Genomic DNA, 17324 nt, shown 5'->3' with positions numbered 1-17324 from the left:
GTAACATAGATTAAAACAAATTTATCAATCTCACATAATCCAACAAGATTTAATAACTATTTTTAAGACTTGTATGAAGGAACATTACTCCTAAATGTAGTTTCTTAGATGAGAATACAAACTTAATGCAATTATGTGTTGTGTATGTAGATACCTAATAAGGGATGTTTGATAAATGGTAATTCATAAATTGGGTTCATGCCAGCTACCATAATGAAATAGGGCATGGTTTTATGCCTCCACATTCCAAATCCTAGCAAAAATCTTTGGCATGGCCTTCTTGCTATTGAAGCTCATAACTATCATAATATGTGCTTGCTTCTTAATAACCATTTAAAGACAATTACCCTAATCTATGAAAGATTCTTAATACCCATTTCCAAAAAATCATAGGAAATAGCAAAGGCATATCTTCCATTCAAAGGAAGGTAGTGAGAATGGTGATTCACGTTATTGGGATGGTTTTGGCTACGGCTATTAAAACCAAACTACAAATAGTTGAAGATCATTGGCTTTACAAATTACTTAAAGACAATTGTTCACATTAGTATTCTCATCTTAATTCCACAGTTTTCATTATTAGGCATAGTGGATGCATTATCATATATAGGTAGAATCAACTTCTTTATGATCAATCAAGCACTAGACAATATTTTCAATATTGTGAGTGCATTATAATATCTACAAGAAAAAAATCCCAACACTACAATGTTTAAGGAAAGGAATTTGCAGTGATGCATTCAAAATATATTCTAGTACTAGCTTGATACAGTTAATACACCATTAGTTACTAGAAGAGTCAATATATCCATGGACAAAACACCTTCTGACTCTATGGGACCTTTGAAACAAGTATGGAACATCCATCATTGCAAAAAGGGTAGAGGTTTTTGATTAATATTGTGGTTGTAATTGTCCTAGTAAACATGTATAGGGTTTGAATTATTAAATATACACCAAATATTGGAGAGCTTTGTGGCATTGGTGAGGATTAATGGATAATTTTTTAGGTTGTGCTTGTTATAAATTGGGTGCTTAATGACCCCCCATTTGAAGGAAAGTCTTATTCCAATTTGGTCTATAAAGTTTCTACATATTGTTTTCTATTAGAGAGGTTTATATCTAAAATGGGTTGCACAACATCAAAGTTTGACAATAAGGATGTTGTCTTATGTTGCAAGGAGAAGAGGCTCCTTATAAATCAAGTGGTAGAACATAGATAAATATGTTGATGATACTCAAAACAACAAAATTAAAGCCAAATTCTTGTATTTTAGTGGTTACATCAAATGAGCTGGCATAGATTTTAAACATCAAGATTTTTAGCGTTAATGTGATTTAATTATTAAAAAATATTGATTTTTATGTGTGGATGTTTTAAGTTGCATTGAGTTACTTGATTAATCAACATCATAAAATGATGTTTATTATTTTCACTCATTTTCTTAAAAGAAGTACAAATTCTATGTGGAACTTTCATCTTATGCATTAGAGATTTCAACTACCTCACTTAGCAGACAAAATTTTGTTCAAGGCTATTTTAACTTTTAATAGCTTTTGTGTTTAATCAGATTTAGTGATTCCTCCAAAATGTGAATGAAAAATATACAAAACTAAAACTAAAAAGTACAATTCATTATCTAACCCAATCAATTTCTTACATAGTTTGATAGAAAAATCGTACAATTAATCCAAAAACAACTTTAATATGGCAAGTTTTTTTTATTAAAATAAAAAATTAAGGAAGAAGAGAAAAAGTTGATGATCAGGAGAAAAAGAGAAGACCACATAAGAGGAGCATAGAATGGGATGACCATGTCAGCTTGTCAAAATAATGAGGAATAATTTTATCTTAGACTCTTGACTAAAGGGGAATGAAATATTGTTCGATTCTTCCATACCCACAACAACCATGTTTAAATCCACAACCACTTAGAGTAGTTGTGGCTCTCTACCTAAAAAAGCATCTCTACCAGAGGTTGAGAGTTCTTCTAGAACTAGTTGTTCATCCACAACTAAGTGAGTTTTGAGTCATAGCCATATTTTTAAGCTTCAAATTAACTACAGATAACCAAAATATACATCAATTTTTGAAGGTTCTATTGTTAGTTTCTATGATATAGAATAGAGAGCTATATTTTGCATGAAATGTGTTTGATTCTAAATTATCTATTTAGGAAAAAAATTAAATTTACCAAAATTGTTCATGAAGGTTTAGTACATATTTAATACGAGATCATCAATCTCCTTCTCTATTTTATTTCATTCTCTCTTTTTTGTCCTTTCCCCTAGTGGAATTGGGGTAAAACCTAATACATCTTCGTTAAAGCTCCTATTTCATGGTGTTAAGCTCAAGCTAGGATCTATTTCCCTTAGATCCCTCCTTTTCATCCATCTATCCACTTGAAATCTACTCCTTGTTACTTCTACACAAAATCATGTTGGAAATATTCAAGATATGATAGGTTATTGAGAGGGGAGGGGTGAATCAATAACTTTAAAACCTTTGAAACATTTCAGCATTTTAACCATATATACTATTCACCATTCATTCATCTAATCTACTGCATATATGAGTAATCAAACATCCATAACACATGTACACAGTGATTTGGTAACCCAGAAACCTTCCAAATAGAAAGTAAAACTGGGGTGGGGATGATACCCACAAAAATTTGTTACTGCAGTATGAAGTTGGCCTATTAAGGCTTACATTGACCACTTCTAGTGATTTGCCCTGTTAGGAGCACAAAGGACTATTGGGTCCACCTTGTTAGAGGATTTACAAACATACACTGAAGTATGCACTTTGTTAGAAGATTTATACAAAGACTGTTAAGTCTACCTTGTTAAAGGATTTACAAAATTGATTCACCTGTTACGATGAAACAGTGGATCTACTTACAAACTTGATTTGCTAATTAGATCCTTGAAGTATAGATCACCTCTTGTGACTAATGAATCTTTATTGCTCCTTGTAAACCTTGCTGGATACTCTGCTCTTCTGTTGATTCGCTTTCATTCTTCTCAAAACATTACATGTCTCTCTTTTATACTTCCTTCCATATATTGTAAATGACATAATACATTACATATATACCATTCCAATAATTACAATTGCAAGGTCAGCCAAAACACAAGTGAACAAAATATTACTGAGTCGGCCAAATAGTAAATAACTCAGGTTCACTGAATTGACTCAGTGACCTTCTGATACTTGACATCCACTACATTACTTGGCATCGTCATGCACTTGGTAGAAGTGAAGGCTTGGTCCATAGTAATCACTTAACGTAGTTCTGAACTCAGTAACCATTGGAGACTCAGTAGATATAGTATCACTTGGTAAAAATTGAATCCTTTGTTTACCTTTCTTTCACTTGATAAACACTACACTTTCATTACTCAGTAGACACTGCACTTCCATCACTCGATAAAGACTATGAAGCTGGATGAACACTGGAATGCTCGGTGTGAACTACGAAGCTCGGTTAACACTAGAATGCTCGGTGTGAACTGCGAAGCTTAGTATGAACTAATTAAGTGATGAACCTATAAGGTAAGCACTGAATGCTTGGTATAGACTATAGATGCTTGGTGTAAACTGTGAAGCTCGATGAGTGTAGGAAACTGAGTGTTGAGCTTGGTAGCTATACTGATATAGATAAGTGTTGTCACTAATGGCAATAATAACTTAATGCCAACAAATCATATTGCCTATTAGTGTCAAAATGTGTATAGCAACAAAGCTACTATATGGCTTGAGTAATGAATGATGAGATAAGTGAATATTACTAAGTATATCTGAGCTCAAGTATTCACTGAGAAATTCTACTTATACCGAGCTGAAGAGAAGTCATAGTAGACTAAGCATAGAGTTTTCCAAGCTACATAGAGGACATTGAGCACATGTTTACCGAGTGTTAGTAAGTAAGAATGTTGTATTAGTGAGTGATACAAGTGTAACATCAGAGTTTGAATTAGCACATAATTGAATGCTACATGATCCTACTAAGTAAGGGAAATGGTTTACATAAATCAAGGTAAATATTTGAAAATATTTTATTGAAGAAAGTGGATTGATTATTCATGATTACAAGGTTGGAAGGACCACTGGAGATAAAGATGAAAATGAAGGAAATGGATAATTCTAGAACTGTTGATCATGATAAGAGAATAATTCTAGAAAGTTATAACATCCTAATTAGTTCAAGCCGTGAAATATAAATAGAAAACTATAAAGGGAGCAGTACATAGCAGTTGTGAAGTTGTTGTTGGTTAGATCTTTGTTATGAGTAGTATTGTTGTTGATAGTGTGATGAGCGATTGGACGTTATCGAATGAAGTATTGAATCAAGTAATAGAGATAAAGTTTAAATACAAAGGTAAGAACTTAGAGACAAAGATATATTGTTGATGTTTGATAGCTTCAGTTACACACACACACACACACACACACACATATATAATTACATGAGATATAATATATGAGAGAAATTAATATTATATATGATTAAATATATTATTATATTAATTATCTCGTTAACAAATAGACATGCTCAATATAATACAAATGATTGTTGCATTTCGAAAACACACACCTAATAAGGCAATGCTTAATACATTTGCAACAAATCTATGAAAATTTAACATGGTAACAAAGCAGATTCAAACTTCTGGGAATTGTAGTGACATGTTTTAACTCAATGTCAAAATTGTATCAATTTAGTATATGGGAATGACCTTTTCGAATGAAGAAAAAATAAAATATCGATTTAGAAATTGTAGGGTAGCGACAAGCACATAATTTACAAATTGACCAAATAAACATATCTCAAATACAATGAAGAGAGAAACAACATGCATTGGATTCCTAAGATGGAATAATATTTTCAAGAACCAATTTTTAAATCTTTCCATTTTATATCCTACACACCATAGAGGAATCTCCTCTAATCTCTTATAAAAATGTATCATGAGCCTTATAAATGTGTTCCTTGTTATTGGAAAACACACCGTGAGAAAGATTCACTCAAAGGCCTTGTAGCAAAAAGGTGAACCAATCTACTGCAATAAGATCTCATTTAATCTATTATCTCAAGGCCAATACAAGACTCACGATATTCAAATACAAATGCAAAAAAACAACACTATTACATTTTCATGTGATTTGTTGGTTGATAATTTCCTAGATTCTATATTAAACTTACATACATTCAAATGAATATAATATGTACGCTCAGACTGGAACACGAGTTATGGATAAAATAAGAGATTTAGATCAGATGGAAAATATATAGATGAAATAATACAAGTTGTCCAAGCTTAATGCCTCGTCAATAGAAGTTGAACTTGATCAAAAGGTAGACTTTATAGTACTAAGGACCAAATTGTAATGTTGCTAGTATACAATAATACTAGTCATCCCATAATTTGATAGTATAATGGAACTCAACTATAGAAGGAACTTGGTCATGAGTTGATGTTGGATGAAAATAATTATGTTTGAAGAAAGCTTTAGAATTGGCCCAAAGAAATTAATCTTGATAAGCATGTGGGATAAAGCATTGAGGAGTCTACATTCGTAGAAAAACTCAGAGCTCATCAAGCTCTCCATGACCTAAGGTCCCCATTGAGTCCTCAATTTTTTGTGTTTCTGTAGACATCTAAATCATCATCCTCCAATAGACATCTTCCTCAGCTATGAAACAATGCCTCTTCTTTGCTGCTATTTCATTGGCTCCGCTGTGGTAGGAAGGCAATAGAATAATAGTGAGGAAGTTTAATAGTTGACGTGGAGTGAGAAGGTGTATGAAAGGATTAACTAATTTCAAGTAAATGTATCTAAGGTATGGTGCAATTTGATATTCTAATTAAGAATAATGAGTCATGATTATGTGCATCAATTGAGGTATATAATGATTATTTATTTATGTGTATAATATGACAAAAATATATGATGCATAATATGTTGTTTTTTATTCATTAGTATAGTTCACTATGTGTGTGTATATATATATATATATATATATATATATATATATATATATATATATATATATATATATATATATATATATATATATATATATATATATATATATATATATATATATATATATATATATATATATATATATATATATATATATATATATATATATATATATATACACATATATATAAGTGAATATACAAATAAAAAATAATTAAAGGATAATTTAAAATTATTGATGCTTTTTTTTAATAATCTATTCAAAGTATATATATATATATATATATATATATATATATATTGGAATGATCTTATATCAATATGCAAAATTATCCTTGCGTATTATGTTAGTCTCTCTCTTATATGTATTTTCAAAATATACTATAAGAGTTATTTGCCTTCCTTGATCTCTTCCTTTGAGAATGTTATTACAAGAAGATGGAGATTAAGAATCAGAGGGAGACTAACATTTCATTAGAGGCAAACTTAAAAGAGAGGGAGTAGATCTAGAGGATATGATTAAGTCAACCTTCAGTAATCTTGATCATATTAATTCAGAGGGAGTAAACCATGTTGATATGGGTTCTCCTATGATCAATACATTTTATTAGACAAGTGGATTGTGATTCATGAATATCCTTCATGACTATTGTAATTTTAATGAGCCTTCCCCCTGTATACATCATGAGGAAGTGATGACTTCTAAATGATGTCACTTGTATTTGCAGAAGTTATTGTAAGGTGATGATCTTACAATAACTTGTATTATGAGATCAAGAAAATTGAGTTTATGTGATGAAGGGTGCTCCCATTAATACCATAAACTCATAAAAGAAACAACATCCAATGCGAGAACAAAATATGGATTTCTTATTTGTGCCACAAATGTGGAATTACAAAATTTACAAGTACAATATGCTAACCCACATGGGTGCCTTTATTGCAGTAATTTGCAAGACAGGCTGCAAACTATCACCTTGAGTTGTCCTAAACAATGTTCGGGCCTTTCTTAAATAATCAATAATCATGTCGCTCGAGAAGGTTCTAGGTATTAAAACTTAATACTTAGGGCTAACAGCCCCTAACCATACACATAGAGTCGACCAGATACATCTTTGATAATTATTTTAGATTTTTTAGGTAGCCCAACTTTGAAAGGCCATAACTCATGAACCGTTGTTCTGATTGGCTATTATAACCACTTCTAAAAAATGCCAACTCCTTATCTATAGGCTTGAAACTGCACTATTGCCCTTCTGTTGAGTTTTTGGGCCTCATCCAGACATTCTAAGGCGTCTAACGGTGAGTTTGGATTTTTTTTGCAAATTTTTCCACCAAAAATTTGTTGGTCTCAGATTGGTTTTGACAATTGAGTGTCAACACACTTAACCAATTTTCATATAGAAGTCGAGTACACTATATATGCCGAGCCATAGTATGTGTCAAGCCAGAATTCCAATAGGTGCTAAGTGAACCATATGAGTCGAGTGATATATAGGTGCCAAGTCATAGTTGATGTCGAGCAAGACAAGATGCAATAGGTGCCAAGAAAACCAGAATCATAAATGTGCTAAGCACTAGTAATCCAATATGTGCCAAGTAACACATAATCAACATGTGATTTTGTGCCTTCACAAACTTGGATGTAAACTATTTTCTGAGCTGATATAGAAGAGTCTTGAAGGACAATAAGGATAAGAATAAATCTTTTATATTAACTATGCAATCAACATGCAACCAATAAGAAAAATGGAGAAGGCATGTAACCAATAAGAAAAGTGCAAGGAATGAGTGGGAAATAAAGATTCAATATAGATCATAGATCCATACCTAACCCTAAGTCTTCAAAATCTTTGAAAGGAGGATGAAACCCCATTGTATGTGTGGATGAGAGCAGTGTAAGGGTAAACTATAGCAAAATTTAGTGGGAAGTGTGAAAAGACTTAGAGGAACATAGTAGCATTGTAGTATTTAGTTGGTCAGAATAGAACAAGGACATCGAATAGATATCGGATCTCAAAGGATCAAGATTACAGAGAGCAGATCAAGTTCCTAAATTCAACAATCAAGGATTGTAAGCTATTAGGTTTATTAGTCTAATACTCTCTAGCAATTGTATTAGAAGGAAAATCCTATGTTAATAGGTTAGCTTAACAGCTAGGTTGTAGATCCTTTGAAAAGGTGATAAAATCCTTTAACAGGGTAACACTTCATGTAAAGTATTTTTAAATCCTTTAAATAGGTCACTATTGATATAGTGTAAAGCCTTTAATAGGGCAGACCTTTAACAGGGTAGACCATCAAAAGTGGTCAAACATTATTGCTATAGTGATTTTGTGGGTATCATCCCTACCCCAATTTTACCTTCTCATTTTGGAGGGTTTCTAGGTTACCAAATTTGGTGTTATGTGTTGTGATGCATGTGTTTACTTTATGGTTGTTTGATATGTTTACATGCATGAAGTTTATTTTCAGTTAAAAGTTTTTAAGGTTAAATTGTGATACTTTTGATTCACCCCCCTCTCAGAAGTATTCTTCCCATTTGATTATTCCAACAAAATTTGCAATAAATTCTTTGATACTTATGCTTGAGCAATGAGATCTTTATTGTAGGCTTACAACTCCAAAATGAACCATCTTGTAGAAAATGAGAACATTCTAAGCTCATATGAAAAGCTTACTAAAAATAGCAAGTTCCCATAAATAGTAACCACCTTGTCTACTAGTCCTTGTTAAAATAGAAAAGACAAAAAGTAAAATATTTTTGGGTGATGTAAGATTGCTCTTACACCTAGGATGCTCCCACATCAGACATCCAGGGTAATTTGAGAAGTGACTCTGTCATGTCTTAGGTGTTCAAAGGAAAATCAAGATGGTTAACCTCTTCCTTTGCTAGCCATGATGAATCCTCTATAGGCCTCCCTTTCCATTTGATGAGATATTCCTCATAAGTTTTGTTCTTAGTACTTTTTCCAACATGACTGTCTGGTATCTCCTCAGTCTCCTTTGTAGTTGAACTAGTTGTTGGAATACTCTAGTATGCTTTTGCAACTTCATCTCCATCACCTTCTTCATAATACTCTATCAAATTTGAAATGTTAAATACTGGTGAAATATTCAATTTAGCAGGCAACTTCACTTCATAAGAATTTCCAGAATCATGCCTTTTCACTATCTTGCATGGTCCAAACTTTTTCATGTTTAGCTTATTAAATGTACCCACTAGAAAATGCTTATTTCTCAAATGAACCATGACTTCATCTCTAATCTAAAATTTCTTATACCTCCTTTTCACATCTTCCTTAGCTTTATATTGTGTATTCATCTTTTATGATGTGTTTCCTCACCTCCTCATGGATGTTCTTCAAATGTTTAGCAAATTCTTCTACTTTAGCACTACTTATCACTCTTTTATCTAATAGCCTAAATTCAGAAGTATTTTTGGGACTACTCCCATATACAATTTGTAATGGTGATTTACTAGTACTCCTATTCACAAAATTATTATATGCAAATTTTTCCTATGGTAAAATTAGATCCCATCCTTTTGGCTTGTCTCTAACCAAACATCTTAGCAAGTTTCCCAAATTACGATTCACAACTTATGTCTGTCCATCAATATGTGGATGATGTGATGAATTGAACTTCAAATCTATCTTCAACTTCTTCCACAATGTATGCCATAAATACAAAACAATTTTGGTATCTCGATCTGAAACTATACTACTTGGAAGATCATGTAGTCTCACCACTTCTTTGAAAAACAACTCTGCCACATGAACAATATCACTAGTCTTCTTGCAAGGAATAAAATGTGCCATCTTTGAAAACCTGTCAATTACCAAAAGAATAGAATCATGCCCATGCTAAGTCCTTGATAATCCAAGAACAAAATCCATGCTGACATCCTCCCACGACTTCTCTAGTACATACAATGGTTGATACAACCCTGTATTCTACTTCACTCCTTTCACTATCTGACATACTCTGAAACTCTATACAAACTTCTTCACATCTTGTTGCAACTATGGCCAGTAATAATTTTTACAAACCAAATGAATGGTCTTATCTCTACCAAAATGTCTAGCCAATCCTCCACTATGCTTCTCTTTGATGAAATTATCTCTCATTGAACTTCTTGGAATGCACAATTGTCTTCCTTTGAAAAACATACTATCTTGGATCATGAAATCCAACCACTTTGTCCTATCATGTGTAACAGGTTCTGTACAAGCCTTCCATGCTTCACCAAAATTAGGATCATCTGGATACAAAGTACTGAGTTCCTTGAACCCAACCATCTCAATCTATATTTCTATCAACAAAAGTTGTCTTCTACTAAGAGCATCTACAACTTTGTTAGGGTTCCCACTCTTGTGTTTCAAAACAAATGTATAACTCTACAAAAACTCAACCCACTTCAAATGCCTTTGTTCAATTTTCTTGGACTATTTAAATATTGCAAAGCTTGATGATCAGTATACAAAAAAAACTCCTTATGAAGAAGATAGTGTCTCCAAACACTTCTTCAATGCTTCAACTATAGAATAAGTTTTTTGATCATAAACATAATATGTTTTTTGGGCATCATTCAATTTATCACTAAAGTAAGCAACAGGTCTACCTTTTTGGCTCATAAAAACTCCTATTGTAGATCCACAAGCATCACAGTCTACTTGAAACAACTTGTTAAAATCAAGAAGTGCTAAAATAGGTTGCTCAATAACCTTCTATTTCAACAAATTAAAACTCTTATCAGCTCCTAGAGTCCACTTAAATTCTTTCCTATCCCCTCTTATTGTTTCAGTCAGGGGTCCACAAATACTACTAAAACCTCTTATGAACTTTCTGTAAAAACTAGCTAGTCCATGAAAAGATCTTACCTATGTTGCACTCCTTGGAGTAGGCCATTCAAGAATAGCCTTCACTTTCTTTGTGTCCATTTTTAGACCTTCTGCTGAGACTACAAATCCCAGGTACACCAACTCCCTCTTTATAGAACTACACTTATTTAGGTTTATCAACAACTTTTCTTCCCTCAACTTATCAAACACCTTGCAAGTATGGATCAAATGCTCCTCCAATGTCTTGCTAAAGATCAAAATATCATCTAGGTAAACATTGACAAACTTACCTAGAGACTCCTTCAATACCTCATTCTTGAGCTAGATGAAAGTGTTTAATGCATTGGTTAGCCCAAAAGGCATGACTAACCATTTTGTATAGTCCTTCTTTTATTTGAAAGTAGTCTTTCACTCATTGCCTTCTCGGATACAAATCTAATGATACCCAATCTTTAGATCTATCTTTGCGAAATACTCAACTCTACTCAAATAGTCCATAATATCATCCATTCTTGGCAATGGAAATCTATATTTGATTGTGATCTTGTTGATAGCATGAGAAATTCTGCACATCCTCCATTCTCCATTCTTCTTTGGTGCTAATACTGCTGGTACACCACATGGACTCAAACTCTCTCGAATCAACCCCTTCTACATCAACTCATGAACTTGCATGTTCAACTCTTCACTTTCTACTAGTGTCATTCTAGGTGTTGCTTTGTTTGGCAAACTAGCTCCTGGAACTAAATCCGTTTGCTAACTAATCTTCCTCACTGGGGGCAATCCATCAAGTGCATTATCTGATACAATATTAGGAAATTCTCCCAATATATTTGCAACTTCTACAGGTACCTTCTCTACTTCACCTTTAATATCTTTTTGAATTATAGAAAAACACATATACTCACACTTCATACCTTTGAGAAACCCTTTTCCATCAATGAAACATATTATGGTAGCACTACATACATTTTCTTCTTTCTCCTTCAATGACCTCAACTTATGTCTCACTCCATCATTGGTTAGAGTAAAGGTATTTGCTTTCCCATTGTGTACAACATGCTTGTCAAACTGTAATAGCCTACCCAAAAAATTATGACATACGTCCATAGGTATGATATCACATAGTACCTCATCCTAGTAGCTTCCAATCTTGAACTTCACTGAACATTGCTCATTGACCATGACCTTGTGGTCATCCTACACCTAAGCAATACAATATGGATGTAGGTGTTTCTATCTCTTCAACTTCAACTTGGTAACAATCATTTCTGACACCAAATTATCAGTACTTCCACCATCAATGATCAAATCACAACACTTATCTTCACATCTACACCTTGTGTGAAACAAGCTCCTTCTTTGATCAGGTTCATTCTCACCACTCAGTAGGACTCTTCTGTTAACTAGGACTTCTCCTCTTTGAGCATCTTTAGAATGTGATGATCTAACATCTTCATCAACATGTGCAACTCTGGCTTGGCCTTCTATTCTTTGATCTATCCTTCCTTAGCACTAGATACATTCAAATGCTCTATGCCCTTCTTCTTCATAGTGAAAACATTTTCCACAAAAGCCTCCTCTTCTAGATCCTTGTCCTCTACCTCTTCCTCTCTGATCTCGATTATTCTGATCATGGAAAGGATTAGAATTTTTTCCCCTTTGGTTATGCTTGCTACTTCAAGCCTCATCCTTGTTCTTCTAATCATCATTATGGCCTCCATAAGATCATCTGCCAGATCTTCCATAGCGACCTCTTTCGCTATTCGTGTTGTCAAACTTCTTGCTCAGTTTATCCTAATTTTTAGGGCAAATTGGTATGCCTCCTCAATACTATTCATTCAAATTAGACTTAGCTAATCCTAAATGCTTGGCCTTAACCCATAAAGATATCAGACCACTTTCTCCTTATCAGCTTCTACATGGCTAGTTCTAATGAGAACTCAATAGAACTCTTTGGTATACTATTTAATAGATTTTCCCACTTGCTTCAACCCTTGCATTTTCTTTAATAGATCAAGCTGATAATCCACAGTAATGAATTGTCACTTCAGTTTAGCTACCACTATTCCTATCTAGTGATTTTTTCATTTCCCTTTCTATTTCGCTCTATCTAAACCTCTTGCCACTAGTTCTTCGCATGTCCCTTTAGTTTTGCCTTCACAAACTTGACCCTATCAAGATCCTCAATATCTTCATACTCAAAGTACTCCTCCAGTTTATTGATCCAATCAATCAACTCCTCTACATTAAGATTTCTCAAAAATGTGGGAACTTCAAACTCAGGTCTTTTTCCAATCTTAGAGATGGCCCTAAAAAGCCTTTCTTCCTCTGGGTTTAGAATTGCCTATGCTTCAACATTTTCTTCTACTTTGTCCTCATCCTCACTTTCATCTCTTATAGGAAGATCTATTCCTCTATGTATTTGTTCTTCCAATGCTTGATTTGTCTTTGGAGGGCTTAGAAAACCTTAGGTGTAACACCTATAGCTCTTTCGCCATGCTCTCTTCATGGAGGCATTTTCATTATTTCATTGAAACCCTAGTACAAACTACCTCACAATCAAAAATCTGTCTACATGCTTAGCCCAAACCATGATCTTGGTGTGAATTGCCTCATAGTCGACGATCTATCCACACACTCAAGAAGCCTAGCTCTAATACCACTTGATGAAGGGTGCTCCTCTTAATACCATAAACTCATAAAAGAAACAATAGAAAATGTGAGAACAAAATATGGATTTCTTATTTACACCGCAAATGTGGAATTACAGAATTCACAAGTAGAATGTGCTAACCCACATGGGTGCCTTCATTGCAGTAATCTGCAAGACAAGCTGTGAACTATCACTCTAAGGTGTCCAAGACAATGTTTGGGCCTTTCTTAAATAGGCAACTTTAATGCTACCCAGGAAGGTTCTTGACATTGAAACTTAATACTTAGGGCTGATAGACCCTAACAATACATATAGAGTTAGCCAAATATATCTTTGACAATTATTTTAGATATTTTGGGTAGCGCAACTTTGAAAGGACATAACTCATGAACTATTGCTTTGATTGGCTTTTATAACCACTTTTCAGAAATGCCAACTCTTAATGTACAAGCTCGAAACTATGCAAGCACCCTTTTATTGAGTTTTTAGGCCTCATCCAGACACTCTAAAGCCTCCGGTGGTGAGCTTGAAGATTTTTATACAAATTTTTCCACCAAAAATTCATAATAACTTTTTTGATACTTATGCTTGAGCAATGAAATTTTTATTGTAGCCTTACAACTCTAAAATGAACCTTCCTGTAGAAAATGAGAACATTTTGAGCTCATATGACAAACTTACTAAAAATAGAAAGTTCCAATAAATAGTAACCACCCTATCTCCTAGTCCTTATTAAAATATAAAATACTGAAAATAAAATATTTTTGGGTGATACAAGATCGCTCTTATACCCATGATGCTCCTACATCATTATGGTGAATGTATTGCATCTCAACATTTTGGAAGGCCATTACTCAAATAGTATTTGGTGAATATCATTGATATTTTGGAAGGCCAATACTTTTGATATTAGATGTGATTCCAAACCTTATTTTGGATATTTGGTGAATATCATTGATATTCTGGGAGGCCAATACTCTCGATATCAGATGTGATATCATACCTTATTTCGAGTGCTTGATAAATATCATTGATATTCTAGGAGAAAAATACTCATGATATTAGATGTGATATCAAGCCTTATTGAGTATTCTATGAATATCATATGTTGATATTTTAGGAGACCAATACTCTTGATATCAAATGTGATATCAAAATCATGGATATCTTCTAATCAAAGATATTCATAATCTTGCTAACTTGATATTACTTTGAGGAAATATATATGTTTATCCTTTGTAGCTAAGAGGGAGTGTTGTTGCTGACACACACACACACACACACACACACACACACACACACACACACACACACACACACACACACAGATACATACATACAATTAAGATTGAAATATATGAGAGAAATTAATATAATATAATATATACGTGATTAAATATATTATTATATTAATTATCTAATTAACAAATAGACATGTCCCATGAAGAGACTTGTCTATTCATGGCTTATAGTCAATATAAATCTAAGTGATTGTTGCATTTGGAAACCACATGTGTAATAAGGCAGTGCTTAATACATTTATAGTTGATCCATGAAATTTCAGCATGATGAATAAGTGGATGTTGCCAAATGAAGTATTGAAGTGAGTAATAGAGGTCAAGGTTTAGTACACAGGTAAAAAATTAGTAACAAAGATATATTTGGAATGAATTGTAGATCTATCATAGGAAGGTGATAACTATAGAGAAAAAGAGGGATCTAATCAAGCAAAGTAATTTTCTATTGTAAAGATCATTGCTACTATTGTTTAACCACTATAGTAGTTTTCTAAGTCCTTACAAAAGATGGACTTAACAATATTTTATGTAATATCTTAACTAAAGACACACTCAAAGAGTGTTGTAAAATCCCCATAAAAGGTAGGTCCTCACATATCTTATTGTATACTCTTAACCAAGTAAGTCATCAGAAGTGAAAAATATCATAACCCTAAAAAGACAACCTCTTAATGTAGTAGTGATTGATTTGTGGGCACCATCCCCACTAAAATGTTTCCTCTAACCAAGATTTTTTGTGATACCAAATGATTATGTTATTTTTATGTTTCATGTGCTTATATGTTTTAGATTGTGAATGTTGAATTTGTTATGATATTGGCATTTACTATGGATTGTGATAAAAGATAGTGAATACTAAGTTATAGAAGAAATAAAGGGAAAGTTATAAATTTGTTTGAAAGTGAAAGTTTTAGAGGATACCGATTCACCTCTCCCCCGCCCCCCACATCCTCCTATCTATCCTTACTATTCCAACAGTTGGTATCAGATCTTGTTCTCTTATTGAAGGTTTTACCACTTGAGAGTGAAAGATCAAAGTCATGGAGAAATATAGGTTGTATAGGACTATTAAGAATCAAATATTGGAGTTGAGGATGGCCATGAATCAAACCAATGAACTACAGAAAAATTTCAAGTAGTCCTTGAATAGAAGAAAATAAGTTGCCCAATAAACCAATGAGACAACCTATCAAGAGCAAGTCATGGAAGAACTATCAAAATGGAAACAAGTTTGATGAATCTGATGGTGCCATAGTTGATCTACTAGAGAAAAACCATAGTATTATTGAGAAGGTCAAGTCATTAAAAAGGGAACAAGAATTGTAGTCCACAAGGATGTGTGAAGTAATGGAACAAAAGAGAAATGATGAGGATAAAAACAAATGATGGAAGAATACACGAGATAAATTGTTGCAACAATGGATGATAAATATGAAGAGATTTCAAGATTGGCAAAGAACCACTATGCTATGACAAACCAGCTACTCGGTGCAAATTGTAAAATTGGCAAGAAGATGGAAGACATTGTTAAGTTAAGGACTAAAAAATGAAAGGTTGAAGAATGAACTAAAGTCTAAGCAAGAACTAATTAAGAGAATAAAGAGATCACAAGAATGTATCAAACTACTAGATGAACAACTCAAAGGACAAAGGTGAGTGAGAGATACATCTGACTTAAGCTATACCAAACACTCCACTATCGAGTGAGGTGAATTATCAAAACATGTCAAGAAAAGAAATGTACACACTAGTCGAAAGCCACATAATCTAACATGTTATCATTATGGAAAGCCTGGACACACAACAAATAAATGCAAGAGCAAAAATGGTAAGACAAATGTTACTCCCAATTTTGATGGTTATTTTTTTATCATTGTAATAAGTATGGACATCAATCATTTGATCCAATCATCTAAGAAGTATTCATTCAATGGTTATTGCTATACTTGCAATAAGTTTGGATATAAGTCATAAGAATGTGAATCACTGATGAAATCCAAATAGAAATCAAGAAAGAAAGGTAGCGTAATCAATTGGGATTATAACATATGGTATTCATGTATTTCATATGGGAAGTATGGTCACATTGTTGCAAATTGTATCAGATTAAACTTTGGAAGAAGATCTAGTAATTGGAGAAATTCTAGAGTGGTATGTTATCATTCTCACAAGGTTAGTCATCTAAGAAATAATTTTAGAAATTGAGTGTTAGCACTAAATGAAGGAGATTCAAAAGGTAAAGGAAAGATAAATTTGAATGAAATTTGTAAGAAAATGAAAAATACATGGAGAAGGAAGTCAAAAGAGAATGAGACATCAAATGCAAAAAATGGGGACACCTCATCCAAAGGATTAGGTGTAACCAATGACTCCAACTAAGCCTTAGGAGAAGGATAGAAAATACATGAAAAAAGTTTCATCTTACACCAATTCCTAGAGTGCAATGGAAGAAAGTCCACATGTGCATAGTATTTGATGCATAAGGAGAATACATGGAGTCTAGAAATTTTGCATTTAGATAGCTTTACCGA

This window comes from Cupressus sempervirens, chromosome 10 (assembly GCF_028749045.1).
Source record: "Cupressus sempervirens isolate cs-2001-9-10 chromosome 10, ASM2874904v1, whole genome shotgun sequence".
In the NCBI taxonomy this organism is placed as follows: Eukaryota; Viridiplantae; Streptophyta; class Pinopsida; order Cupressales; family Cupressaceae; genus Cupressus; species Cupressus sempervirens.
This window is presented reverse-complemented; position numbering follows the sequence as displayed.